We start from the raw sequence: 19,101 nt of genomic DNA, 5'->3' as shown, positions 1-19,101 counted from the left end.
AGAGGAATAGTGACTGAAACGTCGTGAAACAACAATGAAAGATGAGGATAATAGTCAACAATAAATAAATTCGTATATAATATATAAAGCAACAAAAGTGAACTTAATTTTTTAAACATAAAACGTGATATTCATTAAAGCGCTGTACGCTCTTTATGAAGCTTGATACACTTTGCTTGTTTTTTCAGATGTTGAACAGTTTACTTTGGTATACAGCTCCAAAACAGCACATAAGGAAGTAGTTAAGAAAAATTAACAGAAAATGCAGTGTTGTCAGAGACTGCTTCTGGATTGGTCTTAGGGACTCTCTTTGTAACCAGCATTATCACTGTTCATAATGTTGGGATGAGCCCATGTAGCTATGCAATAGGGGAAATCATTATAGCAATCTATATATCTATAAAAGTGAAAGTGTCTGTCTGTGTGTGTGTGTACATTTCCCTACCAAACTTCTGTCAATTCTCAGTCTACAGACACGTGATTTAACATAATGGGGTATTGAGATTTGGGAAAATATTTTTCATCTGTTTTCGGACATTAATTTGGCTCTTAAGGGGTCAAAGATCAAGGATTTTACCTTTGAAAACTCTACCAAACTCTTCCGACAATTTTGGGTTTAAACACTTGAAATTTTAGATGTAGGTTACTTGGACATGGACTAATTTTTTGGTTTATTTGATTTGAGCCCAAAACAATAAATGGTAAGGGATCGAAATTGAGGCCAAAGTTTAAAAAAAAAATTCACCTCTGCGGTCTCTACTAAATTACTCAACCAATTTTTAGTCTAAACATTTAAAATTCTACATAAAGTGTATCTAGACATAGGGCAAGCTTTTTAATCGGTTTTTGACCGAAAATGTGTCTGCCAAATGATCAAAGTTCAAAAGATTTGACCTTTGCGGCTTCTAGCAAACTATTCTATTAGTTTCTACAAAAAAATTCCTAAGTTTAAAAAAGATGCCCCTGTAGAAGGTTAAAAATTTCATCCTCCGAAACTGGAGAGAATTCATAGAGTGGCTATCCGAATGGTGTAGAATCTATGAGATCAACTCTATGAAAGTTGACTGAAGAAACTAAACCTTTTCGTTCTTGAGCGCTGATAATTAAACGTTGAGCTGATTTTAGCTCTTCAATATTTATTTATCTCAGGATACAGCAATTCAAGGCGAATTTGCACAGATGCGGGACTACTGTTTCATGCTCTGTGTAAATTCTCGCCACCTTTTTTACTAGATGAAAACTGAAGCAGAAGTGTTTAATGTTTTGCCAAATTAATTAAACTGGATTTAAACGTTGTAAAAGTAGCAGCCATGATGATAATGTTAGTCCGAATAATCCAAATAAATCCTCATCTAAAAATTTTGAAACATAGTAAAATTCTAATGATCTTACTTTTTTTGTTTGTCTGTTTGCATATTGAATGTTTTAGATAGTAATAGAATAACGAATTAGATGAGAAGTAGTGGGACGAGGGAAATAGAATAAGTGGCAGTCATTACGATGTAACTGAAACGTTCCTAGCATTAAAATACCCGTAAAGGTTGACATATTGTTAAGCAATGCCACGTACACTTTGAATTTACACGGACTGTGCCTAGTCAGCGTTGTCCGGGAGATTTTTAAATTTCATTTATTGTTTCGCTTTTTTTTTCTTCTTTTTTTTTAATGTCATTTAGATTATGTTTATGAAATTTTGGTTTATTTGTCTTTTTTAAACAGTATTGTGAATGTTACTACCGTTATCATAAAATGTATGTGTTCATGAATTTGTTAAATGAACCAATTGTTAGAAAGCTATTAGTGATTTTGTTAGGTTCATGTCGTTTTATAAAATTATTAACCGGAATGTAATGATCAGAATTTGGAAGCATTTAAACTATTGAATAGAATATCATTTCTCGTTTCAAAAATTTTTTAGAGAATTCTCATAAATTGAAACGATGCACATCATGATCAGTACTGCCGCTTTGCGTTTAACGTCTATTTTTCCTCTAACGCGTAATCGCTATACGGCACAGATCACTGAAGTTAAGTAATGTGGAGCCCGGTCAGTACCAGATGGATGACCATTTGGGAAGGCGAGGCGATGTATGTAACTAAAGCTTCCTTAAGTCTTAACAGGCTATGGATACCCTCTGTAAGATTGCCTGCGCGTGACATTTCGTAGCTAGAGTTGCGCAATCTCTAACCACATCTCTCCCGTGTCGACATTGTTGAATATGAGTTGCAAGTAGAGGTTCAGGATGACTGGAAACGATGTCGAGATAAACGGAAAATACATACAGCGCCTAGCCTTCCCAAATGGTCACCCATCTGGTACTGAACATGCTCAACATTGCTTAACTTCGGTGATCTGACAAGAACCGGTGTGTCAACATGATTTCGCAGTATGTACCACGAGGTAAAATACCAGGTTGGGTAACTGGCATGGTCTATACTTCTTTTGATGGTAGATGGGCCTCTTTTAAGCAATGGTAGGCAACCCATGTAGTGATGGTGTCACAATAAAAAAAAAACCCTGATAGTCTTAGCAAAGCATCAAGTATTCAACTACGGACAAGATTTGAATTGCACTAAAAGTTCGTGTAGTGAGTTCAATCTCAGCTGCGACTGCATGTTGTTCCATAGTTTATGTTAATCGCTATAAAATAGATGTTGCACTGATTATGATAATCATGGCAACTAAATTCTTGACTTTTTTATTTATTTATTTATTTTAATTTATTTGAATTTAGAGGAACTTGGAAGTATTGAACTTCAATAGAAATTTCTGGTTTTAAAATTTTTAGTTTGCAAAACTTTGAGCGTATCTATTTATTAGAATTCAATAAATACATCGTTATCAGCATTACCATATTCGGTTTGACGTCTGTTTTTAGGGGGTGACATGTGACAACAAGTAAAATAGATGTTATCCTGCAGAGCTGCTTCTCAGCTAACTATAACATGGTCGTTTTCAAATCCAATGTAAAACTGTTCTAAATTAAATGAACGTATCTAATTTTAACCATCACCGATAATCACGGTACCCATAAACCCTCATCCTTGAGTATCCTCCAGGCCTTGATAAACTCTGACTATATGGTATGAGAAAATCAAATATAGTGAGTTAGCAATTGATTTTTCTCCTTTTTATATAATTTAAATGGTTTGATAAAAAAAATAACTAATCAATCTTTTCTACGTTTGTTTATAACTTGTTCCCAACGTTCAACAAATACCTTATTATTACTTATTACCACGTATTACGTTATTATTACTTATTACCACGTATTACGTTATTATTACTTATTACCTTAGTACTTATTACGTTATTGTTACTTATTACCTTATTATTACTTATTACTACTTATTACGTTATTATTACTTATTACGTTATTGTTACTTATTACCTTATTATTACTTATTACTACTTATTACGTTATTATTACTTATTACGTTATTGTTACTTATTACCTTATTATTACTTATTACTACTTATTACCTTATTATTACTTATTACTACTTATTACGTTATTATTACTTATTACGTAATTTTTACTTATTACCTTATTATTACTTATTACTACTTATTACGTTATTATTACTTATTACGTTATTATTACTTATTACGTTATTATTACTTATTACGTTATTGTTACTTATTACTACTTATTACGTTATTATTACTTATTACGTTATTGTTACTTATTACCTTATTATTACTTATTACGTTATTGTTACTTATTACCTTATTACTTATTACTACTTATTACGTTATTGTTACTTATTACGTTATTATTACTTATTACGTTATTGTTACTTATTACCTTATTATTACTTATTACCTTATTATTACTTATTACGTTATTGTTACTTATTACCTCATTATTACTTATTACGTTATTGTTACTTATTACGTTATTATTACTTATTACCTTATTATTACTTATTATTACTTATTACTACTTATTACGTTATTATTACTTATTACGTTATTGTTACTTATTACCTTATTATTACTTATTACTACTTATTACGTTATTATTACTTATTACGGTCTTATTACTTATTACGTTATTATTACTTATTACTACTTATTACGTTATTATTACTTATTACGTTATTGTTACTTATTACCTTATTATTACTTATTACTACCTATTACGCTATTATTACTTATTACGTTATTATTACTTATTACTACTTATTACGTTATTGTTACTTATTACCTTATTATTACTTATTAAGTTATTGTTACTTATTACCTTATTATTACTTATTACGCTATTATTACTTATTACTACTTATTACGTTATTATTACTTATTACGTTATTGTTACTTATTACTTTATTATTACTTATTACCTTATTATTACTTATTACTACTTATTACGTTATTATTACTTATTACGTTATTGTTACTTATTACCTTATTACTTATTACGTTATTGTTACTTATTACGTTATTATTACTTATTACGCTATTGTTATTTATTACGTTATTATTACTTATTACGCTATTGTTACTTATTACGTTATTGTTACTTATTACGTTATTGTTACTGGTCACCAATTTTTTAATTCTGCTGGCTGTCTTTTCAATGTTCACTCTTGATAAGTTCAGGATTATATAGTCTCTCCTTGGAAGATCGATTTTATTTTATAGAAGAGTGTCCTCTGTTTTTTTTTTGGACTGCTTCGTTAAACATGCCATTCTATCTGCTAATGCAGTAATTCTGTGGTCATGCAGGGTAAAGTCTCTCGTTGGTCACGAAATTGCTTCTTGATTGCAATCTGCCTTTTGTTTAGGGGGTGGCTTCTATCGCTTCATTGTAAAGAAAAAAAGCTTTAATGCACATTTCTTAGTTATATAAATAAATGCAAACTTTGTAAAATTTTATAGATTACTGAAACTGTCATTACGACGGCGAATTACTCTTAACAAAGGGATGAATTGCATCGTAAACTCCGACAGCAACACTCAGCATTAGTCAACAGAAAAGGCCAAATTCTCCTCTACGACAATGCTCGATCGAAAGTTCCTAAACAATAATGCAGAAATAGAACGAACTGGGCTACAAAACTCTGCCTCATACGCCATACTCTCCAGTCCTATCACCTACCGACTACCACTTTTCATGCATATCGATAACTTTCTGCGTGAGAAATGCTTTAAAAACCTAAGCGATATCATAAACCCCTTCAGCGACTTCATCGCCACCAAAACGCAGGATTTTTAACTGGCATAATACACTTGTTTTGTGTTAGTAAACGTGTGTTGATTCTGGTGGTGCTTATTTCGGTCAAGAACTTTTTGTATGAGCCAAGATATGTTCATCTAAATTTAAAAGTTAAAAACCGTAAGAAATTTCTTGTCAACCTGATACATATACTACTACAATCAACATGAATATATTTTAGAATTTGTTCAATTTCATATAAATTTAATCCGAATTTTGATTAGTACAAGTGTCGTTCCATAAGTAAAACCTGTCTTTTTGAATTGAAAATGTTAAAGAGCTATGAAGACGAGAGCGATATCATTTAAATGAGTGATCTTTTGTGCTTTAGAATTTATGATTCTACATAATCATTATCAGTTTTATTGCACTTTTGCCAGGAATTTAGTGACACATCATTGCTTCTGACGCACGTCCAGACAGGAGTTGTTTTCTTAGTCTCGCACCGTCAATATCTGTAACAGATTAACCGTTAAAGTCTTGAATGCATAAGTTCAGCAATCATCATAATGCAATTTGCGACTCTCCCCCCTCTCATCTATTTGAGCAGAAATAGACAGGAGGTATTACTACTGGAACGTCCCTTGTATTTTATTCAAAAGAATATATTGGACTTGCACTTCTGTTCCTGAGTTCTTTTTTATTCAAATGTAAATGGTGTAATAAATAATTGATCAATAATAATGATCTTTGCTGTGTATAACTTTTTTCCTGGCGTTCATCATGATTTTCAATATCTGGTTGGTTGGTAATCAAATAACTAAGACGAAATATGTTCATTTTTTTCTGAACTTGACATTCTATTTTAATGAAAATAAACAAATTAACCCGAAAAAGAAATAGATCACAAAATATTCCAAAAATATGATTTTCTAAGAAAGAAAATGAATAAATACAAATTTTAAAATATAATAAAAAACCGAACACAATAGATTCCAGAATGTGAAAAACGAAGCACGGCGTAACTTTACTGTTAACGCAATGCATAGCTTCCCAAACTTTTGGCCATGTCGGTGGGGCATTAGAATACGCCGACTTCCCCCCTGCAGAGGGTAAAAGTCCCTCAATGGAGGTCCTAGATATGACCTTAAACTATATCCAGTGGTGGCTACCCAGCTTGTGGGCTTTGGGGAGTGTGGAGCCACCCTTTAATTACCATTGCTCCCAGGTCCACTCTGACCCGGAGTGATAGTACCTGTTAGGGTCCCAACTATGGGTTAAATAGAAACCGACGTGAAAACAACAAATAGATTCTATGAAAAAATTTTTCTTCAAAATCTTTGGATTCAGCATTAAATAACCCGAAAAGGGTTGATATGCCGTAAAACAAAAACCAACCAACCAAACAAACAAACAAACTTTTATCTTATGAAAGTAAATGTGAAGGTTTTTTCCCCCTCGCTTACAGCCATATTATGAATATTTTATTACTTAATATTTTATTTAAAATTTTCGTTTCAGTTATTTCAAGTAGTAAATTTAACGAAACGTGCTACTTTAAAATAAAATTGATTCTAAAGCCCTTATGTTAAAAAGGTAATAAAGTATGAAATGCCTACAACTGCGATTACATCAGTAATCTCAGACTGGCTCATCTTCCATTTATCAACCGCGAGTGACAGACGCGTGTGTGAAATTCAAACCGAAATTATATTAATATCGAAGTCAAAGCACATTGTTCATTTTTATTTCAAATCACTTGATATCTTAAGCATAATCATGTTTTTATTAGTTCGCAATATGTGAAAGATAATTTAAACTGTCTTTCCTCTACTGATATCTGTGCACAACCTTGACAGGTTTTTGCTAAGATTCTTCCATATTGGTCTATCACTGAATGACCTTCTCCGGTCTTACTCTAGATACGTGAACTAGGATTCATCATAGATAAGCTGAAGAAATTTTTTCTACAGAATTAAGATTCTGAAGATACGAAATTCGAAAGCCAAACACACTTAGCTTGAAAATTTTCTTGGATTGTGTTTGCAGAAAACACTGCGTCTATTGCATGCTGGTAGTTGGCATCCGTGGTAATCCTTTGACTGAGGCAGGTTAGGAAATCAAGTCTGGTTCGATTTGCGATTAATCCTATCGCAAGAAAGTTGAAAAGTTCGATAAAATTCATAACAGAAAATAATCCAACGTCCAATTTAAGGGGATTGACCACAGAAATTATGAATTCCTTAAATAACTTTCTATGGGTGAATAGGCGAAAAAGATTATTCCCATTAGTTTGCATAGAGACGTGGAAAACACGTTTTTTCCTATCAAAATTCAAACTGAAATTGATTTGTAGCCGTTTGGCATATCCCGCGTGATTTATAAATAAATAAAGAAAGAAAAGAAAAAAGCGTTGAAAAGGTAACTTTCTAAATGCAACAGCAGAACTGTTTCAGACGATGCAGATTTGAACAGAGCCAGTAATCAGCGCCCTCTCAGCCAGGACACACTGGCAACTTTATCCTGGTGGCTCAGATTTCTTAAAATCACCAATTCTCGGCTTGCCGACTATTTCCAATCCCGACCAACCCTCATTCTTAAAGTTTTTCTTTCGAATGCTGCCATCTTCTCTTGCATCCCTCCCCCATTTCATATTCAGTTACCTTATCTTCCCTATCCCCTTGAAGAGCAGTCAATGGTAATTACAAACCATTCTTCCAGGAATTGAGATCTCTGACTTGTGTACAGATTGATTGCTCTATTGATCAGAATTAGTCTGGCTAATAGAGGTCCTCTGGAACCGCCAGTGAATTAGAAGAATTTCTTTTCTTGTTCAGCTCTCCCATCTGCGTCTCGACCATAAAGCCGATTGGTATGATTTATGCGGTAAACATTTTCACTAACGCGTCATTTTAGGCTAACCACCTCTCGCTGATATTTATGATGCCGGTTTTACTGTATGAGAAATGTGTTCTTTGTCGAAGTCCAAATCGAAAAGAAATTAAATTTGTGATGCCTCTTTGCTTCTGTATCCATGTAGAAAGTCTCGCCAGAGTGCTTTTTTTTTTTTTTTTTGCATAATAATAATAAAAAAAAGAAAATTTCCGAAAATAAGATACAATGGTCGGCTCGTGTAACCGCATTTTATTACCTCCTCTCCAGAAGTTTGGACACAAGGTCAGGCATAATTTTGAAAAGCCAACACATTAGGATTAGCGCTCGCTGTCCGATAAAAATACCTGAGCAGCCCTCCGTTGAGATTTGCCAGTAGGAACGATTCTTTTGTGATTAGCAATAAACTTTATTTTTCTCAAACAGAAAGCAAAGCATCGGAAGGTTGGTCTCATCAAACTGAACGGAACATTTACCTCAGACGACAGGGTCAAAAATAACAACAACAGTCTGTCCTTTGTCTTACTGTTGCGAACGTATTCTTAATAAAACTCATTTAAACTGTAATGGTGCATATAAAAATGAAACTAATTATTACACAAATCTTTTGTGGTTATTTAGAATAACGCTTATTTAAGACTCCCCCCCCCCAAAAAAAAAAAGATAGAAAATCTTTATTATGTACAACTCGTTATGGATGATCAAGTTCCAGGATTTTTTTTTTTTTTTTTTTTTTTTTTTTTAACTAAGAAGTGAAATTTTTACAATTTATCTGATTTAATACTAAATGCACCCATTATAAGGCGGATTTTGATCTCAATAGTTCGAATCGAGTCGTCTCCCTCTTATTTATGCGACATGGTCCATCAAATCAGCATGTCCCGCTTAGTCATAGAATTTTATTTTCTACTAATAAAACTAACTTGACATATCAATTAATATTTATTCATATATGTATTACAGAAGATTAAAACCCCAATACCTTCAGTTTCAAATAGAAAGGGAGCCTATATTTGATCTCCTTTACGGCTCTCTTCAGCCTCTGTCTTTGATTTTTGCTTCCATTTTAAACCGACGGTATCGATGTTCTAATGTTCTATAATACATATATAAATATTATATTCTTATTTTTTTGTCTAATTTCTCAATAATCGAGTTCTCAGCTGTGAGTTACTCCCCCCAACCTTAAACACACACACACACACACACACGATAAACTGATGGAAACGAAAAGTTATCAAAAACGATACTATCTCTAGCTTATAAATAAAATTGTTAGATAAATACAACAACCTACTTGTCATTCATGAATTTATATGATTCCGTTTCTGGGAAGAGGGCAGAAAGTGCATGCTGGGATTAAAATATTATTTGAAAATCTTATCTTTGTCTCTTAAAACTTTGCTCGATGTGATATATCCCTCGAGAATCCTTTGATGTCCCATTGGCAATTAAATATCATGGCATTGATCAATTTAATGCATAATCAAAATATATCTCTTACTTTACTGTATTTCCCTGGCAATAAATTCTCTTTTAATTGCACTTGTTCGAATGGGCAATAATCGCTTGTCTTTAGGGAAAAATTCAGCCACCCTTGGAAAATATCCTTAATTTCTCTCTGCAATTTGATACAACGGATGAACTTCCTATAGTATCTTTGAACTTGATTTTTCTGACATCAGCAAATTATGTTACTTTAGTGCAAGGGTCATGTATATTTACAACAGCCACGGCAAAAATTTTATTCAATCTACAAGGGTAGCATTCTTTTCCCGTCAGCCATGGTTGGGTAGAAGTCATACGCAACTGTATTTTGAGTGTCGTTCACACTGAGGATTGAATATTCAATGTGTTACTTACAACTGGATTTATCAAGTACCTTATCCACTGTGCCAAAAGTTCTAATTCTAACCCTATTTTTACACATCTGCCGTTTATTCTTCTTCATCCTGTGTGATTCCTGCATTCTGAATTTACTGTTAGACCAACCTCTGGCATTGTTATGGCCAGATCAACTTCTAGTTTACATATGTTTCGACTGGTGCTTATATGAGTGTACACCTGTGTAAAAATAACAACAAATTGAGTGTCACCAGTGTTCGCCCTAATATCTCAACCAGTGAAGTTAAAAGAAAGCAAGAAAATCGGTGAAGAAAGCCGAAAAAAGAAACGTCAGATGAAAATAGATTTAGCTGGCAGTCTGACTTATTTGCATTCTCAGATTAGCTTAATACCTGAAACTGAATCATCTGACAGTTTTTCGTGCTTACTTTAGTGTGACAGGAACCATGTACATACTAGTGTTGGGACGATTAATCGAAATCGGGAATCAGAAAAATCTGAGGTTTTGGAGGTATCGGAATCGGAAAATTTGAGTCTACTTCCCGATGCCAAAACCGATTACTTAAATTTTCTTATTTATTTGATTTTAGTAAAAAAAAAAAAAAAAAAAAAACATCGTCCACTCTTGTAGTAATAACAAAATAATAAATATTTATTTATTTTAAACTTTCAGTAAGACTAAAATCTCTAGATCACCCCCCCACCTCATAAATGTGTTTTTTTTACGTTTGAGAAAATACATGCACATTTAAGATATGTTTTTGCAGTAATTGAGACAAAATAACACTTTTATAGTTAAATATTTAGAGATTTACAAAGCATCGGAATCGGTAATTGTATCAGAATCGGGAATTTAGTACGGAACAAGTAATTGTATCAGAATCGGAACTATTTCGAAATCGTCCCATCACTAGTACATACACAAATAGATACACATTGCTTTTATGACGGATTGGAATTTTATATGTCATAAAATGTACATACCAAATTGCATCTCCAGAAACGAACCAAAGTAAATTGTTTTTGATACCAGCTCTTTTTCGTTGGTGTCTCTTTATATTAATTTGTTTTCAATATCGATAATTGGACCTAAGATATTGATCTTTTCTAAATCCTTATTAAACCCACTAATTACCAAAATGTCGTTTATTTACAAATTTTATCAGATTACAAGATTTAGCACTTATTGAACTTTACCCAAGTCAATTATTTAAAAACAAGTATTGAAATATTTCTAGATGTTTGTTTGAAATATTCTTTTAAATACGCAATTAAAAAAATTGTCTTTTTAGCCCTTAATTAGTTTATTTTTATAAACAAAGTTCATCCAAGACGAACATATTTTAAAAATGGATGATGACCAGAGAAGGCGGGTTAAAGAATGTGCATGCACAGCGGTGATGAAGTAAACTGTCTGCCAAGCTCCAACCTCTGTCGCATCAGTACAATTGCATTCGTGTACCTGTTCTACAGGTACTTTCATGTAATGTGGTCCGATGGACTTGGTACACTTGTAACACTTGCACCCAACTAGTAGCAAAATCCCACCCCTTCATCACAGGTCTCTAAATGTCTGAAAATTTTCTAGTCTGGTAACTTTCAGAACTTCCTCCTCTGTTTCTTCACCGTACAAACGTGCAGAAATTTAAATGTAATATGAACAAGCATTGCTGCCCAACCCCCTCCCCAATCTTACTCCTATTATAGTAGCCCCTGTATGCTTCACTATCGATATTACATGTCTTGTTTGAATAAAAGCAAAAAGAACAGCAATTAATTACCAGCACAAACTACGGATACAATATGGCATGTTTGAGTTTTTTTTGATGGCTGTTGCACCATGTATCGTTTTAAAAAAATACACCTGAGAAAATTATTATTATGACTTCCTCAGCTATAGATTAAATATTGAGCTTAAAAAAAAACGAAAAAACAAACTTGTACTCATCCCCAAAATGGCTACAATTTAAGATCATATCTACAGATGCATCATCAGCAAAATCTGACATTACTCTTAGACAATTTGCGTTTTTATAAGTACAATGTCCAATCAGCTAATAATATAAAATATTTAACTAGCAATGAAACGCAAAAAAAAGTCGGAACATTAGCTTATAATATTGTTTCCATATGCATTTTATGTTGAACTAGCAGGGAGACCAGACGCTGCCCGGCAATGAACGAGGATAAAACAATGCTTCCTACCTCCTATGTTTTATTGTCATCGAAATCTATAAAATCAACTATTTATCTATACCTCACTACAGTGACTTAGTCCATAATAAATCGTAGTCTACTGGAGAGAACCTATTGTTGATTTGATGAAAGTGTTTTATATGTAATGGATTAAATAAAAGTTTAAAACGCAAATATCAATTATCATAGTTCAATTATACTCTACACAGAAAAAATTCATTCTGAACGTGCCCCTGACATACCAAAGAGCCTACTGTTTATTTTATACTAGCCTGAGGGCCAGGCGTTGCCCGGGTGTTTGGAGATGGTTGTTGAGCCAAAACAAAATTTAGTAGGCATGCAGGCTATAACCCGTATCGTGAAGAAAGTGAAACAAAATAAACGTGACGTATTTGCTATTGCGTCCCTCACCGAACCGGAAGTGACGAATGTTTAAATTAGGGCTAGTCAATCTAAAAAAGGGGATGACTTTCGAAAATGTTGGCGAAAAAGCGACCCCCTCCATGTAGAAAAGTTCCAAATTGAGGGTGAAGAAATTAATGTTTTAAGCCAATTCTTCGATATTTGTTGTCCAAAGGGTCGAGCTTCAAAACGATTCCTATATTGTGACAGTCCCTCGCCTCTGTTGAAAGTAGTAGACAGACATACAAACATACATACATTTAAACAGTCAAGTGATATTTATATTATAGATGTCGGGCCTTTCTGCTTGATTGGTAATAAAACTTCTCAAATGTTCTTGTGATGTTAGACTGTATACGGCGTTAGCTTTAGTCAAAATTGCTTGTTCCCTTTTCTGAGCTTTTTTTTATCCACAAAACCTATCTAAAACACTGCCAGGCACAGAAAGTAGACTTGTGTGAAATTTTTAAAAAATCGACCTCTGAACGAATTTACACACGCACATACAGACAAAATTCCTTTTATATATAAGTAGACATAATAAATCCTAGAATATTCAACACTGATAATGTCATCAGATCAAATTTGCACTTAATTTTGCTCTTGGATCACATATTTAACTGTGTTACTGTATCACACGTGCACACAATTTAGCTTATCTATACTCCTATAAATTTCTTTTTGTGTTTGTTTTGATATTCCTATTAAGCCCCCCTTTTTTCTATTCATTTAAAAGAGAAAATGCAACTTTCTTTTATATAGGACGTGGAATCGCATTCACTAGCAAAAGATCTAGCTAATTTGCATATTCTTTTAAACATTCATTTTAATTAATTCTCTATTAGTAGTTTCGGTTTTCTAATGGGATAACCATCTTTAGTTAACTATTACGTGTAATTATATTCATGCAGATATTCTACATGATTTATATTTGCGTAAAACGTTTATAGTAAACACAAACTTGTTTCCATATATATTTATGCATACGTATATATTTTTGTTTAACAAATTTTGTCTACCAAAATCATCCTAGGGTTTTTGGTCTACAGACATGGAACTTCATATATAGGGCATTTGAATTCATGCAAAACTTTATATTTGGGTTTTAGCCTGAGAAAATCGGTGCAAATGTGTGAAAATTTTAAAAAATGAAATTTGCCAGGTGAAGGTCGAACGCCGCCATTACGAATCGATAACGTAGTCGCTATTGGTTCATGTTTTAATTTTTAGCCTTGTAGTAAACATGTGTTCATAGCACAGTCATTGACGGCAGAGGTAAAATCAATCGTGAGCTGAACGTTTAAGTTTCGATTCTCAGTGGTGGCGCATGAGTTGTTTTTTTTACACTTTTTAAATCATTACTATATATTGTATCCGATATATTCATCTATCTATCTATCTATCTATCTATTTATATATCTATAAAAGTGAAAATGGCCATCTGTTTTTTCTCTATGGTAGTTAAAGAAGACTATTATGCAGAAAGCTATTACTTTACATATTCACACTTTTTAATATATACATATGCACATAACCTTATTAACAGTACATAGGGCCCGAGCAAAGCTGGGCGGAACTGCTAGTATATCTATAAAATGAACGTGTCTGTGTGGCTGTGTGTGTACATTTTCCTACGCAATACCTCTGTCAATTTTAAGTCTACAGACTCGAAATTTGAGACACAGGGTATTGAGATTTGGGAAAATCCGTTTTTGGCCAGAAATTTTGCTGTTACGGGGTCAATGTTCAACGATTCGACTTTTGAGAACTATACCAAACTCCTCCGCCAATTGTGGGTCTAAACACTTGAAATTTTAGATATAGGTTCCTTGGAAATGGATCTAACTTAATAAGTTGACTTGGGCCCAAAACAATAAATGTTCAGGGGTCATAATAGTGGTCAAAGTTTTAAAAAATTGACCGCTTTTTTTTTTTTTGCTCAACATACACCTCCAAACACCCGGACAACGCCGGGCTAAAATACCAGTATATATATATATATATATATATATATATATATATATATATATATAAAGAGATAGAGTGTGGCATGTAATTATGTGTTAAGGTATTCCCACATTATTTCTGTGTTCGTTGTCATATATTTCCATTATAAAATGGAAGTGAAATTTGATTGAAACGTTCTGTTGCTGAAAGTACAGCCTTGAGCACAGTGTCTTTATTTTTAGTGTTTTTTAATAACATATTTGGTTTTGGAAGCTTCTAGCACTTCCTGCCTTTAATTTCCTTCGTTAATTACTGTTGTCTCATCAACCTGAAGCAATGTAGAAATCTGTCTATATGCTCATCATTTTTCAAATTCTAAATAGAGATGTTTCTCGGCTTTTGAATTAACCCATGTTTATCCGTTTATCTGTGCGAGTTTGGAGCAGTAGTTTGCTTGTATAAGCAGGCACCTCCGTAGGCTGCAGAATGCTACAATTATGTCTTCAAAAAGCTAGGAACCATTGTTTCATTAGCTGCTTGACTTCATGTTTTAAGTTTGATTGCTGCAATGAACCGAGTATGTTCTTTTAGATACTTTCCAACCGTATAAATACGAAAGAGGAGAAATTTCTATCTCTGCTTCGCCACGTCCGACTACAGACTTTCTGTCAGTGCCGTCATATTTTAACATGCAGCTTTAATTCCTATTTTGAACTTTTCAAAAAATTCTTTATTGCTCATAGTAATGTAAACTAATGTAAAAAATATCGGGTTTAGGTGAATCAATAGAACAGTAAAACAGTGCCATATAAAAGAAACACATTATACTTTTTTTTCATAAAATAATAAAATTCATTAACGAAGGAGGAGTATCCTTGCTGTTTCAGTTGTTTGGAGACTGGGTAGAAAGTACCAGTCAAGAATCCGTTCTTGACAATCAGTGCGACAGTAGTTGGCTGATGAACTAGCTCAGTACCTATCAAACTGAGGTGTGACACCTGGGTAGTACCTAGGTCCACCAGGCTTTGCCATCCACTAAGTTTATTGCCTACTGCTTGAGGCATCCCTACCGTGAAATGCTGATGGGACTGTCTAGGCAGTTTTTGTGAGGTCAGAGTGCCTCTCCTTTAGGGATGCTGGCTTGTACACCTCACCTTCGCACCTTGTGTCACATCATGCTGAGGTGGGAAGCATGTTAAATGTCTGCAATGTTATTGTTTCACTGTCTTGATTTATTTTTAGTATTATAAAAAATGCATTACTTGTCAGAGCTGGGAGAAAGATACAGACGTTGTATGGGCAAATGAGATCTATCTAATTACGTTTTAGTATTGGCAAGAGTAGAAAATAATGTTAGGTAAAATAAAGGGTTTATAATTATAAGTGAATAATGCAACAAGTAGTTAAAAGTTGGGTAACTGAGTTGTAATGTTTACAAGGAACGATTAACCCTAACCCGAAACCACTATCTTACTCCTTGAGATTAGGATTATCGTCGCTGAGGTTTATTTCCCCGTATGGCGAAATGTGATACAAGGTCGGGAATATTGGATTTGAAAAGCCATCGCCCTAAAGTAAGATCACTGACTTGCAAAGAATGCCTAAGCAGCTCCCTTAATATTTCTCGGCGCATCGGGTAATGACCAATAAACTAACCCCCTTCTTAAAGGTAGAGAAAGCGAAGCCTATGAAGGTGAATCTTCTAGAACTGCACAGGACAGAGAAAAAGTCACTTCAGTAATGGCTTGCACTTTGGTAGCTTTGGGGTCGAGGTATCTTCGTTGATCTGCGGCTTAGAATAATCCATTTTATAAAGAAGGGGTGTTAGTACTTTTCTACAATACAAGGGCCCAAGAATAAAACATGTAATTTTGGAGCTGAATAAAGATTATTATTATATGGCAAAGACAGCCATGATTGCGCTAGTCAATATTTGGAAAGGCAGGTCCATTTCACATCTCACAAAGAAACTACTCCCGTAAGCTTTGGTATTCTCAATAGCAACATACAGCGCAGAATATTGGGTCTTGAAGTAATTCGACAAGAGAAAGATAGCTGCTTTTGAATTGTGGTGCTATAGTAGACGTCTTCATGTAAGCTGGGTAAACAAACGTACAAACGAATGAGTTTTTTAGAGGACTGAACAATGCATATGGCTGCTGGACAACATCAAGGACAGAAAATTGCAATTTTCGGGACCTGTCGTCAGAACAGACGGCCTAACAAATAATCTGCTTTTTGGTACGATCGCTGGCAAAAGACGCGAAAGACAAATTAAGAATGTCAGACAACGTGACAGACATCGCGGACATTAGGATGGTTGAGTTACTTAGAATCGCGACGACTTTTGAAAAGTGTCACGGCTGGTCAGTGATGACCATTTCGTCAAAGAGAGAAATAAAAATCATAATTTTTCTGCTGTTATATATATATAAATTTTAACTTGGACACAGCTGAATGCAATTGTGGCCAGCATTTCCTGCAGTAAAAATCCTCCTCTTTCCTTATGATCCTGAAGGGATTGAGGAATTTTATCATTTAATCTTATTTTCCAAATTGCAATATTTATTCGAGAGATAAACGAACCATTTTGGGAAATGCTAAAAGCTGAGGTAATTAATTTTAACAAACAATTTTTTCCTTTCCAGAGTCGAAGATGTCCATGAAATTTAATGAAACTTCAGGGAATTCAAGATGACGTGTTCAACAAAAATAAATTCTTCGTATATCTATTATACAAAAGCTAGGGTTTTCCTAAATAGTTAAATAACATGAAATACGTGCTAAAATATTTTTAGTTGTGAGATTGAGTTATATTTGAATAATAAATTCCATTTAAATTGTTCTAATAGAAACATTATGTTTAAAACATAGGCGCTAGCTTTGAGATGCAAGACGAACCTATGTATATATTAATAAAAACCAAAAATGCCGCACGGAATGGAAAATTTATATCTGGTTAAAAAACCGCAACGACAGGGTTATTTAAACAGCAGAAAATGAAACGGCGTTCAAGAGAAAAAGGAAGAGTTAAAAGTTCTTTTGGTTGTTGAAGATCTGCGAGCAATTATATTGAGCAAAGATGCTCAGTGCTGGAGCGTCTAGAAGACCGGAACTGGAGAGAGAGAAAGAGGTTTCTTTAATGCTCCCGGGTTCTTTCTGTTGATCAGCCGTAATTCTTAAAGGGACTAAAAAAGTTACTGAAGGGGGCATATGGAATACATGCGTCCTGCAAGTTGATTGGTCTGTGTGTGGACAAATCGTTTAGCAGAGATATTGATTCACTAGAAATAATAAATCTTTATTTCATGCATGATTGCTACAGTTAATATATATAGATGCATCTCGCATCTCTAAACTAGGTGCGAAAGGTGGTAAAGGTAGTAGGTGTGGGAGGTGAGGAAACGCAATTTGCAATTGACTTATAAAATGAGCAATTTCGTTCTAAGTTTCTGTCTATCAATTTCACCTTCTCTCATTTTGTATTATTTGAGCCGTTGCTCTTATTCTATACATTGTATATAACTTTCGTTTCTATCACTTTCTCTCTCTCACTGTTTATTAACACTCAAAACTAATTAAGAGAGAATGAATAAAAGATTACAATCGCTTATTATAACCAAAATGAAATATCACCAGGGTAGTAGTAGTAGTTAAAAAGGAAAAGAGAAATATATAGCCAAAAGAAAGAGGTTAATTTTCTATTTAAATTATTTATTTATTTGAGGGGGGGGTAACTGACTTTGCAAATTCATTTTTCTTGTTTCAAACAATTTAACCCAATCTTAATGGCTGATTCAACGGATCACTTTTTTTTCTAAAAATCTTAATGTAATATATCTAATAGTTATAAAGAAATATTAGTGCAAATTATTATGTTTTTACTGCATTTCCACATTATATGGCATAATCATAAGCAACGTTGAGTCTGGCCAGTACTAAATAGGTGATCATTTGGAAATGCCAGGTGCTGTATGTAGAAGAACTTCGACACCTCCCTGCAAGAACTGCAAAAAAAAAAAATAACGCCGAGATGTCCTCTGATAGTATACATGCGACTAGGGACCGCTTGTGAATTTAATCATCCATTGATACTTCCTCCTTTGGAGGAAGCCGGTTTAACCCGCCTTGGATGAGTGCCGCATGCCCACGTGCATACGTTTTCGCAATGCTAATTTTGTGTCTAAGTATTTATATAGGGTGTAAAACGGGTGAATCAAAAGTTTTGCTATACTTTGGTTAAATTATTTCAGGCAAAATTCAGAAGCTCCAGAGGTTTTTGTTGATGATTTTATTATTTTACTATTTTATTTCTTATTTGTTAAAATATACGAATACAGAGTGTTTCTGAAAACTAAATTTGTATTATATATATATTAGTGTGTGTGTGTGTGTGTGTGTGTGTGTGTGTAAAAGTGGGCGAGACCATAGCAGTGTGTTCGATTATTATGAAAATTTCAAAATATTTATTCAGATATATGTTAGAGGAGCTCAGATCAGCATCAGTAGCGTCGGTTTCAAATTCTAACACAAAACTCGTCAGCTTCTGATCCCTCATATAGGTAATTTTGTTTGACTTTAAAACCGATGGTACCGATGTGGGTGTGATTTACAACACATGAAATCTCCACCCCTCTCTCTCTCTCTCTCTCTCTCT

The 19,101-nt window shown here is 33.7% G+C and overlaps 1 pseudogene; it reads right to left on the bottom strand.

Moving 5' to 3' along the window:
- Positions 1–2,276: 2,276 nt before the first annotated feature.
- On the bottom strand, positions 2,277–2,393 carry LOC145285103 (5S ribosomal RNA; annotated as a pseudogene).
- Between the last annotated feature and the right edge of the window lie 16,708 nt (positions 2,394–19,101).

This window comes from Euprymna scolopes, chromosome 9 (assembly GCF_053919585.1).
Source record: "Euprymna scolopes isolate OS-2025 chromosome 9, ASM5391958v1, whole genome shotgun sequence".
NCBI lineage: Eukaryota > Metazoa > Mollusca > Cephalopoda > Sepiida > Sepiolidae > Euprymna > Euprymna scolopes.
The sequence above is the reverse complement of the archived record's forward strand: the minus strand, read 5'-3'. Positions and strand labels throughout refer to the sequence as shown.